This window comes from Spinacia oleracea, chromosome 5 (assembly GCF_020520425.1).
Source record: "Spinacia oleracea cultivar Varoflay chromosome 5, BTI_SOV_V1, whole genome shotgun sequence".
Classification (NCBI taxonomy): Eukaryota; Viridiplantae; Streptophyta; class Magnoliopsida; order Caryophyllales; family Amaranthaceae; genus Spinacia; species Spinacia oleracea.
Genome location: NC_079491.1, coordinates 86,927,965 through 86,941,685, shown reverse-complemented (window position 1 = coordinate 86,941,685; position 13,721 = coordinate 86,927,965). Strand labels below are relative to the sequence as shown.

General features: G+C 38.9%; 2 long non-coding RNA genes across 2 annotated transcripts; one reads left to right on the top strand and one right to left on the bottom strand.

The window, feature by feature from the left end:
• The first annotated feature begins 7,819 nt into the window (after positions 1 to 7,819).
• LOC110778984 (uncharacterized) lies at positions 7,820 to 13,497 on the top strand. Its single transcript, XR_002531002.2, has 3 exons — positions 7,820 to 8,155; positions 11,838 to 12,006; positions 12,573 to 13,497. It is a non-coding gene; the product is annotated as an uncharacterized lncRNA (long non-coding RNA).
• On the bottom strand, positions 8,879 to 10,119 carry LOC110778985 (uncharacterized). Its single transcript, XR_002531003.2, has 2 exons — positions 9,253 to 10,119; positions 8,879 to 9,027 (listed from the first exon to the last, which is right to left on the bottom strand). It is a non-coding gene; the product is annotated as an uncharacterized lncRNA (long non-coding RNA).
• Positions 13,498 to 13,721: the final 224 nt, after the last annotated feature.

The window sequence follows — 13,721 nt, the reverse complement described above, 5'->3', positions numbered from 1 at the left end:
GGCGTCGAAATTGCATGGATCTCTATTTTCAACGCGCAGCCCTGGGCGCTGAAATCTTTGACGCCTAGAGCTGGGCGCTGAAAATACCTGGTACGTGTTTTTTCCTAATTCTTTGTGGATTAGAACTCTGCAATTCTATCTTTCCACGAACTCTTCCCTATAAATAGACCCCTAAGTTCGACGTGAAAGACACACAACAACACATAATTATATTCTGAGTATTGACTCTAAACTCCTTAGCCTAAGCCTCTCGCTGCGAAATTGTTCACGCGTTCTGTCGCAATCGATCCATAAATCGAACAGAACGTATCCTGTCCCATAATTGAGATTCGTTAAATAAAAAGGAGAAATATCAAAGTCAAAGTGGTTAGTTTCCTGAGAACCGTGACGTACCTCTCAAGGGTGCGTCGTAATGTGTCCCTTTTCGATGATTTAACTGCTTTCCTCGCCCTTTTTATGAAATGTTAAACTAACTAAATCTGATTGTTCTATCACGCCTAACAAATATAATATTTTTGGGAAATCGGATTATCATGCTAGGTCCCTTAATGCTATTTAAATCAGATAATCACGATCGAATTAGTATTATATGTTGCATATAGCTAAAATCAACTCAGATTAGTTTAATAGTCAACGCATGTCCTTTCAATTATTAATGCTGAGCTAGTAAGGATATCCTACCTCTGGAGTTATCGACGAGCGAAGTACTCCTCTCGGTAGTTACAGTCCCCTGAACCCTCAATCTCTACCTTGCGGGTGTATGTTGAGAGATCCCCACACCAGGGATCACAAGGGAACCTACGGCCGTCGTGGTCAAACATAATTGCACTCCCTTTATGTCACGATAACCGGGTTTTGTCCGTTTTTCTCATTGTCTAAAAAATGAATGGTGACTCCTATATTACTAGTCGATTGGGTGTATACTCACAGGAAATCCAATTACACTTGATTGAATAAAAAGAATCGTCACACCCACGAGGGACGAGGTCACGCATTAGCCTCGCGCTTTTTCGACCCCCTCACACCTTATTGAAATTTAATTACTTGCAATCCAAGTCGAAAGAAAAATTGAAAGCACGAAGAAGAATCCAAGTCATCAAGATGCCAAAATAAGCTCACATCGAAAAATAATAAGGGCACGTACCCTTTCCAGAAGGAGCACTCACACTCCTAGGCACTTAGCCAAGACTCAAAAGATCGCTTTGCCTCAATTGAATGGGGGCTAGCACAAGCATCCATGACCTCTAAAGTACTCGACTTGACCCTCCCTATGCGGACTAACTCACTTAAAGACCTTCTTTCACCACTAGACATAGTCGTTCGCTTAAAGACCTTCTTCCACCACTAGACACAGTCATAATCGCCAACAAGTAGTAAAGGCAGCAAGCTTGCAATAAAGAGATTGTTCTACGGCATCGCCCCATCGTTCCTTCGAACTCAGGGCACCCGTTCATGGTAATTCAAATGCTTGCGAATCCCCTTTGAAAAAAAAACAGACATTGTCAAGAGGACTTGGCACTTAACCAAGGCTCACCCTACTCAGACATATGACACGGGCATCTAAAATCGAAATCTAAAAACATCATTAATGGGAAGACATAACAGCAACTGGGGGCTAAAAATTGAAATGAAAGAGCTAGGGAAAGAACTAAGTATACCTTGACCTTTTGTGCAGACATACACCAAGTAAATCTAACTCAATTTGAAAACGGTTTATATTCCCGCAATTCTGGAAAAGATGGCCTTAAAAGCCTAAAGCATATGCCAAACGGGCACAAGTATATCTTGACGCCCGCACCCTGGCTTCCAGCAAATCCTTAGACAGCATTCCAAAAATCGTAACAGTATTTTGATTCATTCATGTAATCCTGTACGAACCTTTCTATAAGTCAACTTACTTAGGACACCTCGGACTGTACACAGTAGGATTCGGATTTTAAATAATTTTCAAAGACTTCTTCGAACATAATAAAGAGTCGTTGGTTTAATCTAAGTATGCGTTTATCCCGGTGTTGCAAGTGAGTCAAAAAGATTTCTAAATATGATTATGGGTAAAGAAAGGCACCTAACTTTTGGTCAAGGCACACTTCCACCTTGACCATGGCGATGTCGCATAATACGACATTTACAAGAGAAGTAGCAGGTCACTACTCGAACGTACCTCGCACTAAATGAGTCTGGTTCAAACTATTCATGATCCATGTCACCATGAATGCATAAAGACGTATGCAAAGTATTATAGCACCAAGCCAATCCCGTAGCTACAATTGGGGACTTGAGAAAAACACTCTAAAAATGCTCGAAATGACGATTTTATCGCAAATTCTCGACGCTAATGCTATACATACATCATAGGGGCACAGTCCTAAGCTTTAATCGTGTAAAACGAACCTTAGAATGGCTACAACCCCTCCCAAATTCTAAGCACTACTTAGAATATATAAAGTCACCCCACTAACAATGGTAACTGAAAATCGCGAGTCACCAAAACTCCGATCAAACTACTGCACATAACTCTCGCCCTACAAGCGCCCGTTACACAGTCTACCTTGTTCCAAAGCAAAAGCGAAAGAAAAAATCAAGGATAAAAACTGTCAAAATATACCCAGAAATCAATTTCAACGCCCAGAGCTGGGCGCCGATATCTTTAACGCCCCAGCCTGGGCGCAGAATCTTTCTGCTAGCCAAGTTTTGCCCAGATATAAAAATAAGAAAGAAACACCTATGAATCCTCGCACCGAACGAAGTAATAAGCCGTGCAAACCCACGCAGAAGGTGCTACACTTGTTCGAGCACCTGAACAAGGCGTGATGAAGTACTCCAATGCAAAAAATAATAATGATATCCCAACACCTGGAGGAATGTTCTAAGACACGCCATTAGGCCACACAAGCCTACGTCGCACCATAAAGTTTAACCATCCCACAGTACAAGTCTAAAAAAGAGAGTAAGGCATACTGCACTAATGCGGGCACGACCAAAGAGTATGTGTAAAAGAGGCAAAGACTACTTATCGCCCAAATTCAAAATGCAAGCCAAACGACTTCTACATTAAGGATTAAAGGTAGAAAAATATTACCTACCACGAAAGGGATAGCTCGCACCTACACGAGCGGAACCCCAGGGCATCTTTTTCGAAAGAACCTACAAAAATCGTACGCCAAAAGGAAGCATCCCAACATGCATACTTGGGGGCTCCAAGCTACGAAACAACCATAGCAAAATAAAAAAAATCTCGAAGCAAATGTTTGAACAATCGAAAGGGCACGATGTTTGAGCCCACCTCGTGAATAGGCCTGAACCCTACTAAGCTTCTAAGCAAACTATTCGAAATCATTCATTGCTCAAAAAAAAATGATTCAAGCAAACTGATTAATGGAACCGCACACAACGGCCATTCTATGAACGCTTGTTCGCACGTACATATCATCATTCTAAGTATCGAATATTCACGAACGTGTTTAAAAGGAAAAATATACAAAAAGAAGAGCGGTCAAAGTCTTACGCCTCAAGGTATGTTCCTCGGGCCATATAGACTCGCCCTACTATCGCAATAACTGTACGCCTTAAGAGCAATAGTTCCTTAAAATAATCGCCCCAAAGCGACAGGCACCGTAGTCCACCAATCGGCTACGGCTTCTCAAGAAAATCATCACGTTCTAAAAAAAAAGAAAAAAAAAAGAAAAGAGAATACATAGAACTTCCAAGTGAAATAAACGAATGAACAAGAGGCCAACTGTGTCATCAAGAAACCTCGCCAGAAATTAGTATCAGCGCCCAGCGCTGGGCGCCGAAATCTTTAACGCCCAGGCTTGGGCGCCGAAAATGATCCCAGACCCAAAAAACAGCTCTGACTTCTATAGGGCCCTGCCATATTTATTCGACTTGAAAATTGCCGATTCCTTTACTGAAAGTCGCACCTCACGACTTTTTAGAGTAGCACACCACTACGAAAATCGCTCGCACTTACGAGCACAATCCCAAACACGATCAAGGACATTACAGAATGCGTATCCCCAAGGAATGAAATGACCGTCAAGCACGAGTGCTTGGGGGCTCGAGAGAAAATATATTATGCAAAGTTAAAAACAATATTCCCAAACTACGCTGTACGAAATCCCGTGTTTGGATGTCTCAAAAAATATAACCGGATTACGACCTCGAGACAAAGGTCGCCGTTGATACTTATACATAGTCCCCTAATCAAGGACCTAGGTAGTGGCGAAATTGAGCTGTAAGGACTAGCTCAAAACCATGAAGGAAGATGACCACAAGACAATGGTCCGTCTAAGCACGTTGCCAACCCACATTCAGGTTACAACTAAATCCGAGCATCCCTCGAAAGAATTCGCTCCTACAAGAATGAATAAAAAGAAATTCTCAAAAAAAATCACAAAGAACAAAAAAAATAGGAACTTGCCCATCTTCAGTTGGCAAGATCGCGTCACGAACCACGCGAGTTCCCAAATCGAAAAAACGAATTCAGGGACGTCCACCCTCAGCGGACAGGGCTCGCCCACCCTCAACGGGCGGGATCTGCGTCACTAGCCGCGCAAGTCCTCAGTTTTCGAAAAATGGAATCTTCAAAAAACAAATGAAACAGGCTCGCCATCTTTAGCCGGCGGGGTCTACGTCACAAACCGCGTAGGTCCTTATTTTCAAAAAAGCACAAACAAATTTCAAAACAGATTCGTCCACTTCTATCGGACGAGGTGTCCACCCTTAGCGAACAGGCTCACCATCTTTAGCCGGCGGGGTCTGCGTCACTAACCGCGCAGGTCCTCAGTCGCTGCAGCGATAACTTTTTTTTTGGTTTTCCGTTTTCCCAAAAAGAACGATGTGAGTAGCTTTTGGTTTTCCGTTTTTCCAAAAAGAACGATGTGAGTAGCTTTTGGTTTTCCGTTTTTCCAAAAAAGAACGATGTGAGTAGCTTTTGGTTTTCCGTTTTTCCAAAAAAGAACGATGTGAGCAGCTTTTGGTTTTCCGTTTTTCCAAAAAGAACGATGTGAGTAGCTTTTGGTTTTCCGTTTTTCCAAAAAAGAACGATGTGAGTAGCTTTTGGTTTTCCGTTTTTCCGAAAAAGAACGATGTGAGTAGCTTTTGGTTTTTCGTTTTTCCAAAAAAGAACGATGTGAGTAGCTTTCCCTTTTTCCAAAGATTGGTTTTCCGTTTTTTACAAAAAAGAACGATGTGCTGGATTTTCCTTCGTTTTACGTCCCATAAAAACAAGGAGGTTTTCTCGTTTAGCTAACCCTGAAAATGAGAATCTTTAAAAACATTTTTACCTCGTGGTTGGGCTTGGCCAGGCCCAATTACACTTTATAGCTTTGATTTCGAAAACATCTGTAGCTACTCCCAATGACAAAGTGAGGGAGTTTCTACGCTTCTTTAGATACTTCCAATGACAAAGTGAGAGAGTTTCTATACTATCCGTTGACAAATCCCAATGACACGTGAGGGATGTGTCGACACTTCAAGTGATGACCCTTAAGTCAAATGTTATCACTCGGGGGCTCGTGAGACCCTCGCAAAAACAGGTCACCATGACTTGTGTGGCGCACTCCGCCTAATACTTTGACCATCATCTTACTCCAAGACTTAGTCAAAGTGGGGGCTAACTGTAGACACCTACTTTTGTCCCCATTCCCGAAAGGGAAGGTTCGATGATGAAAGCATAAATCTCCACTTGACAACGCATCTCCTATAAAATAACGAATCTCAATTCCCCTTTTCATTTCACCCGAAACCTGCTATTTATAGAAACCTGCTATTTATGAAAACCTGCTAAAAATAGTAACTGCCGTAATGGGTAGTTGTTAAAAGTGGCAAGTCATAAAAGATAGAAACCTGTCAGAATTAGGTGTTGCACTCCAACATAAATCCTAAATGAGATAGAAATTGCGAGAGAATCCTATTTCTAATATGATTCGAAAGTAAGAGTTACGTATTAATTAAACTCATAACGAACCTAGAGTTCGTAAAGGGCCCAGACGCATTCCGTCGTAAATTGATACGCAACAAATAACTCGGATTAAGGCTCTTAATGAACTCCATACTCTAGAGTCCAATCTGACAAAGAATTCTGCCAGACCCTATTTTCAACGCCCAGCCCTGGGCGCCGAAATCTTTGACGCCCAGAGCTGGGCGCCGAAAATACCTGGGACGGATTCTTTTCCTAATCCGTTTTGTATTCAAATTCCTGAAAAACTATCTTTCTACGCCACTCTTTCCTATAAATAGACCCCTAAAACCGACGTGAAGACAACACACAACACACAATTCATATTCTGAGTATTGACTCCAACCCCTAGCCTAAGCCTCACGCTGCGAAATTGTTCACGCGTTCTGTCGCAATCGATCCATAAATCGAACAGAACATATCATGTCCCATAATTTGAGATTCGTTAAATAAAAAGGAGAAATAGCAAAGTCAAAGTGGTTAGTTTTCTGAGAACCGTGACGCACCTCTCAAGGGTGCGTCGTAATGTGTCCATTTTCTATGATTTAATTGCTTTCCTCGCCCTTTTTATGAACTGTTAAACTAACTAAATCTGATTGTCCTACCACGCCTAACAAATATAATATTTTTGGGAAATTGGATTATCATGCTAGGTCCCTTAATGCTATTTAAATCAGATAATCGCGATCGATCTAGTATTATATGTTGCATATTGCTAAAATCGACTCAGATTAGTTTAATAGTTAACACATGTCCCTTCAATTATTTATGTTGAGCTAGTAAGGATATCCTGCCTCTAGAGTTATCGAAGAGCGAGTACTCCTCTCGGTAGTTACAGTCCCCCGAACCCTCAATCTCTACCCTGCGGGTGTACGTTGAGCGATCCCCACCACCAGGGATCACAAGGGAACCTACGGCCGTCGTGGTCAAACATAATTGCACTCCCTTTATGTCACGATAACCGGGTTTTGTCAGTTTTTCTCATTGTCGTTAAAAACTGAATGGCGACTCCTATATTACTAGTCAATTGGGTGTAAACTCACGGGAAATCCAATTACATTTGATTGAATAAAAAGAATCGTCACACCAACGAGGGACGAGGTCACGCATTAGCCTCGTGCTTTTTCGACCCCCTCACAGGCTCCCAATTGGCTACCAATTGGGCCCTTAAGTCCAAAGCCCAATGGCTCAATACAACAACATCAAACCCACAAACACTCCAAAAAGGCTGTCTATCCAGCAAGGCCCAAGGCCCACCAAACAATAAATGACCTATGTGGACATTTATTATACAAACACTATAAATAGGCCGCCAAGGCTCACACCTCAAGGTATGTCCAATTTATTGTCTTAAGACTACTCTCTAGATAACTTCTCTCTCTAGAATCCGAGCATTGTTCTTACTTAGGCATCGGAGAGACTTTCCTCGGAAACACCCCCGAGGCTAGTAACATTGTCTTTGCGCAGGTGAATTCGGACATTACTCACTCAAGCTAACAAGATCTTCAACACACTCAAAAGGGCCTTCATTCGAAGCCCATTGTTCTATTCGCTTCAACACCGGAAAAGTTAATATTACCTACAAATATATTATTTGTTGGCTTCAGTTCACGGGGTCCAAAAAAAGTCATCTTATACCAACAAACGTTTCAAATTTGTTGGCAAAAAGTTCTTTTTACCGACAATATTTTTCACCAACTTTTTTTTATTATTGGTAAAAGCTTTTGTTGCCCGCTCATTTTTTGTCGTTTCTCGCTTCAGCGCAATTCCTAACAATTAAAAACTTAAAAAATAATATATTTATCTGTTTCAAAGCTTGTGTGTGACAGCTAATGTAGGATTAAAAGATAAAATCAAAAAGTAAAAGTATTCTAGAACCATCATTTGCTTCATCTGGTCTAACACTCGCCATCTTTCTAATGGAAAAGTAGATATGCTTCTCTGCCAAAAACCTAATAGAGAAATGGTGAGTCAACACCATTTTCTTGTTTCCTCGAACTGAATTCTACTCGTGGGAACGGCGTAACCCAATATCTGGTGACAAAAGTACAATAAGAGATCGAGGGTTTTCAGCTAGCTAGTCTGATAGAAAGCAAGCGGAGGCACAACCCTATATCTCACTGTTACGCATCTAGAGCCCTAGCCCGGTTCTTTAATTGCTCGGTGCTTCACATGCTTCCTCTTCAAGTTGCTAAGGTAAAGTTTTCTTTGCAATTGCAAAAGTTGCTAATTGGAATTCATATTATACTTTCGATATTTCTGGAAAAAATGCATTTTTTTTTAATAAAATTGCTTGTTAGTTATGGGACAATTTCATGTTGTCAAGGTGGGTAATTTTCATTTTCGATTCTTAGGGTTTGGAAAGTTGGTTTGGAGAGACACTTGTTAATTAGAAATCAATTTCCCTAATTGTATGTGTTATTGTTTTACTTTGCAGTTGAAGGTGATGTTTGAACTATGAATTTAGTTTGTTTCTCCTAATTTTAAAAATTATTGGAAAATTTGTAAAAAATAATCCAACCTTTTTATGTTCTTCTAAAAACAGTACCATATTTAACATATTTATAAATAATCCAAGCTATGGAGGGTATCTTCCAAAAACAGTCATTCACCTGTTGGTAACCGGTTTAATGAGTTAACATGACACGTGTCTCGCTATAATTGGTCTGAATACATTAAATTTTAGTTTTAATTTTTTTTTGAAAACATTCTCTTTCTCTTTCTCTTCCTCCATCTCCATCTCCATCTCCTATAGCTGACATTCACTCTCCTCTCATCTTCCATGGCAGCCTACCAAGTCTCCTTCCATGTTTGGGCCACCCTCCTTTCTCCTCCATAATCTCACATTTTTTCTCTCACAATTCCAATTAAAAATGAAACCTATTTTCAAATCAGCCTAATTTTACAACTGACACGCCATTGAAATCTTAAATTCAGACTATCATGTAATATTTACAGTTAAATACACATAAGATAAATTGCAAGTCAGAGACATAACATCCACAACTGAATTTTATCATTGTCCGATCCCATTAGTTGCAATTTTCTCCTTCGAATCATCGATCTCCCTGCAAAAATAATTTGAAGGATTCCAGACTTCTTGGTCAGCTCAATGCAATTCACTCAGAGAAATACAATACCCACCAAAACATGTAAATTTCGATTTAATTAACAAAAAAATTGAAGAAGAAGAAGAATGAACATACTTCCGGAAAAATTTAATAGAAAATCCCAGAAAAATACCCAATAACATTGCAATGAAAATTAAAGTACAAAATAGCAATTGAGTATACCTTAGGAATGGAGGAATCAGGCAAGAGTGTAACATGGTCAGAAACAGTCTTTCTAAGAAGACTTGGAGACGGCAGCGGCAAAGGGCGGCAGAATTGAATAGCAATTTGTCGACCTCCTTGTTCATCCTTTTTGAATTGTCATCCATGGCAGATCAATTTTTCAAACGATTAAATGTTGGGTGAGTTTTAGAGATAGAAAAGGGAGTAAAGAGAGGAAATAGAGTGAGAGCAAGGGAAAAGTAGTAGGGAGGTTGGGTTATGGTCGGCGCCCATGGCGTTAGGTTGGTGGTGGAGAACGAGAGAGAAACAAGGAGAGAGATGATGAAAGTTGTGTGGGCTTGGCTGGTCTACGGTCGGTGGTCGGGTGGTATCGATGGAGTTGGAGAGGAGAGAGAAAAGGTGGGGGGAGGAGATAAAATGATGCATGGCGGTGAGGTGGTGGGGGGAGAGTCAGAGACAAGGGGGTGGTGTTTGGGTGACAAGGGGAGGAGGTGAGAGACTGTATAAATGGGCGATAAGAGGATATGATTATCTTAATAATAAAATTAATAATAGACCAATCAGGAAGCAACACGTAGCTTATTTGACTTGTAATATAAAAGTAACCGATTGTTTAGGTTGTAGGTAAACCATACTGTTTATGGAAGATACCCTCTAAAGCTTGGATTATTCATAAATATGTTAAATGTGGTACTATTTTTAGAAGGACGGATAAAGGTGGGATTATTTTTTACAAATTTTCCAAAATTATATTACAAGGTGTACTTAATTGAGTCTTTATATGAATTTGGGTTGATGCAAATCCTTAATTTATCCTCTTTATCTAGCTTATGGCCCTGAAATTTGAGATGATATATTACTACCTTGTCCTCTACCGTGCTTCCTGTTGGAGCGGGGTGTCAATTCTTCGACTGCAATTTTATGTGGTACTCTTGAGTACGTAATTCTAGAGGATATTGGAAAGGATTTGGTGCTAGCTTATATAAAAAAGTCGTTAAGGCTTCATATGAGTTATATTTAGTAGTAACAAATGTTGGGGTAGTTCCATTATAAACATCTAATGATTGTCTTATACTAAGGCTTCAAAATAAAACTACATCAAGTCTTAACGTTGAAATGGAGAGGGTTGAAGGCAAACGTTGACTTCATTCTCTTTAACTACATCAAGTTGTTTAGGACCATTATCTCGAGTGTAGGTCTCGTTTCATAACAATAATTTTCAAGCTTTGCATCTTCTTGAATCCGTGTAGGCATGGGAAATTGTCGAACAAACTCTGTAGGAGAGCAGTGCTTTGACATTGAGTCGACTGTCTAGCCTGCTTTATCATCAGGATAAGCTCAATATAAAACTGCTTCTCCTATAAGTTTGATAAACCAAGTGAATATCAAATTGAATATGTCAAATGGTAAGCTAACACAAAAACGACAACCAGTGTCATCTCAACAATTATTGAGGCCCTGTGTTATTCATATGAAATTGGGCCCTTGTATATTTTACGGAATACTTAAAAAGACGTACATTATGTATTTAACTAGTTACGTAGTTTTTTTTAATAATTATGAATTAACTGAATTTAAAAAACAAAAAATTCTATGAATAATTGGAGAACCAAAATCCAACACGGTCCATTGTAATTTGTCATTTTTGCATATTTTGAAGCAAAATCAAAACTGTTTCCCAAAGTTGTGTGTGAAAATAAAAGAAATTTAAGGCCTAGTGTTTGTCTAAAAGTAATTCCCCTTTATAGTGTCCATGTAGGATAGGAAAATTAAACCATACCCAACATAAGAAAATTAAAGAAAAAACACACACTTACCTTCCTCTCTCACGGCAGCAAACATAGGAGAGTTAAGGGGCTTTGCTATGTTTATAGTTGTGTGTGAAAAACCAAGAAGTAATGTATTTTTGCTCCCCGAGTTGGAACTTTCAGAGTTGTCTTACAGTGATCTATTAACGGCGTTTTACAGTCTATTTTTCACACAACAGTGGTATATTGGTGTTTTACTTAAAAAATTGGTTTGCATTAGGGGGAAGACTCATTGTAGGTTGGTATCCTGATGCATTTACTGTAGATATCTTTATTCTAGCCAACTTATCCATTGCCAGACTCAAGTTAGCCTTAAAGACAAGGGAAGGCTATCGGGCTTTATTTTGTATAGGTGTAAGGATAAAAAAGAGTGGTGGGGGGGTTTGTGGAAACTTTGTGGTTTAGCAGGAAACAAGGAGGGGCCCTGATTAATTCATGGGGATCATAATTCTTATCACTGGTTACTCAACGTCTTTTATACCTGGGACAATGAGGGAAGACGGGGTCCTATAAATTATAGATAAAGAATGTTGTCTAATGCACACTAGAGTGACTGCTATCATACTGCTGAGTCGATTTACTCACCAGAGGGTGATTACTGTTTAGCACAGTTGAAGGTTTATCCAAATGGGCTGAGGGAAGGATAGTTACTATAAAAAAAATGTTAAATATATAGTCTAATTCTCTGCTTTTTTGTTTAAATAAGTCTCAAATATGTCTTCCTTATTACTTAAATATATAAACTGTAAGTTAAAATCTAAGATTTTGTATCATTAGTTATGCAAAGAATTATGGTTTGGGGGTTAAGGTTCCCCGTTCTCGCGCAAAGAGATGTGCTTTGGAGGAGGAGCGTGCCAAAAGAATTAAAGTTGAGATGGAAGCTCAAAAACTGGTTAAGAAGTTTGATAAGATGACTAATGTGCTGATAAAAGTCTTGGAGCTCCAGGTACTACTTTTTTGTACACCTTTGCCTTTTGTTAAATTTATACTCTCTTTTTTCTCTAATTTTCCTCCCCTTAAAATTTATTGTCAAATATTGTTTATGTCCCTTCTCAATTTCATTAAAGTAGCTCAATTGTGGTGAATTGTCGATCTCCATCCTCCTCAAATTAGTCCAATGAATCTATAAAACCTTGGTGCTCGAAAACTTCATATACCATCAACATTATCCTTGTAGCAGAAGGTGTCTCAGTGTCCTTCATTACCACTATATTGTATTATTACAGAGTTCGAAAAAAAATATACAGAAATTTGTTTCCTTGTCGATCTCTTTTCAATCCTCAAAGAGAACATCATAACAAATTACAGATTAATTTTCTTTGGTGGTAAGTAAATTCAAAATTAATTGAACTTTTCTTTTTCCACCTTTATCGCACATATTTTAGCCTCTAGTCTACATAAAAATGTTAAGTTGGTAATGTTGGTAGAAATGGTGAAAACTGGTGGACTTGGTTTAAAGGGTAGAAAATGTTTTTAGTTTGGTTTATTGGTTAAATGATTGCATCTTTTCAGGGTATGTCGAAAAAGGAAATTCTTACTCTTTTATCAGATGGTGAGGATAAATGATGATGAATACAATGATGGATCTGGGAAGGAAAATTTTGAAGAGGCCAATGCGGATGTAGGTGAGGAAGATGGCTACCAGACACGAGATGAAGAAGGCGAGGAATATTATGAATATGAGTAGTAAGGAAGATATCATGCATCCTCAAGTCTTTTGTAGATGGAATTTAACATTGCTCCTGTCATGTGTTATATGTTTTAGACCATGAGATTTCTTTTGAATTGAACTTAAATGGTTGCACTGGATCTTAACATTTTGGATGGTTCATAGTAACTTGTAATGTACAAGGTTTTGTGTGGTTGTGTTGAACAAGTAAACTGTTGTTCCTAGGTTTTGGTTGATGACACACACACACATTGCAAATTTCCTGATTGTGGTTGCTAATGACTTTAGACAGGTAAGTGCCTGAGTTCCTAAGAGAAACGAAACTTTGAATAGATGTTGAAGTTTCTGAAATGCACTTGGAACAGCTACTAGAGTTCCTGAGCTGGAAGCAGTACAAGCTAGAGTTTCAAAGTCAACAAAGGAGCAACACGTATCACAAATCGAGTGTTCATCATAAGTCACAAGAAAAGCTGCAGACTCATGGCCACGAGTTCCTATTTAAACATAAGAGGAACTCATTAATGTTCCTGAGCTGGAACAAGTGAAGCTTCAGAGTTGAATGCCTCATCAAAGGAAAGACATATATGTCTAGGTAGTTTATCTTGCTTAGATTATATGTAATATATTAATATGTTAAGTAGTATATAAGGAACTAGAGGAACTTGGATTACTCGTGTGTTTTTGTCAAAATATCAAGCAACACAGTTTTAAGGAAAATACTTTAAATAAAATATCTTTTCATGTTTAATAAAAATAAGATTTTCATCACATTCTGTTAATTAAATAAAAACAGTTTTTATCTTCCTAAAACTTCTCCTAAATATTTTGACAAAATAAATAAACATTTTTTTAGAAAACAACAGTGATTGACATAGTCTTAAACACGTCCAGCAGTTGAGGAAGTTGTGTGGGAAGTGGTCTCCCCTTGTTCCTCAAGTCTAGGGACGTGACAATCAAAGTGTCAGTTGTTGGCAGTTGAGTTTTTGAAGGAA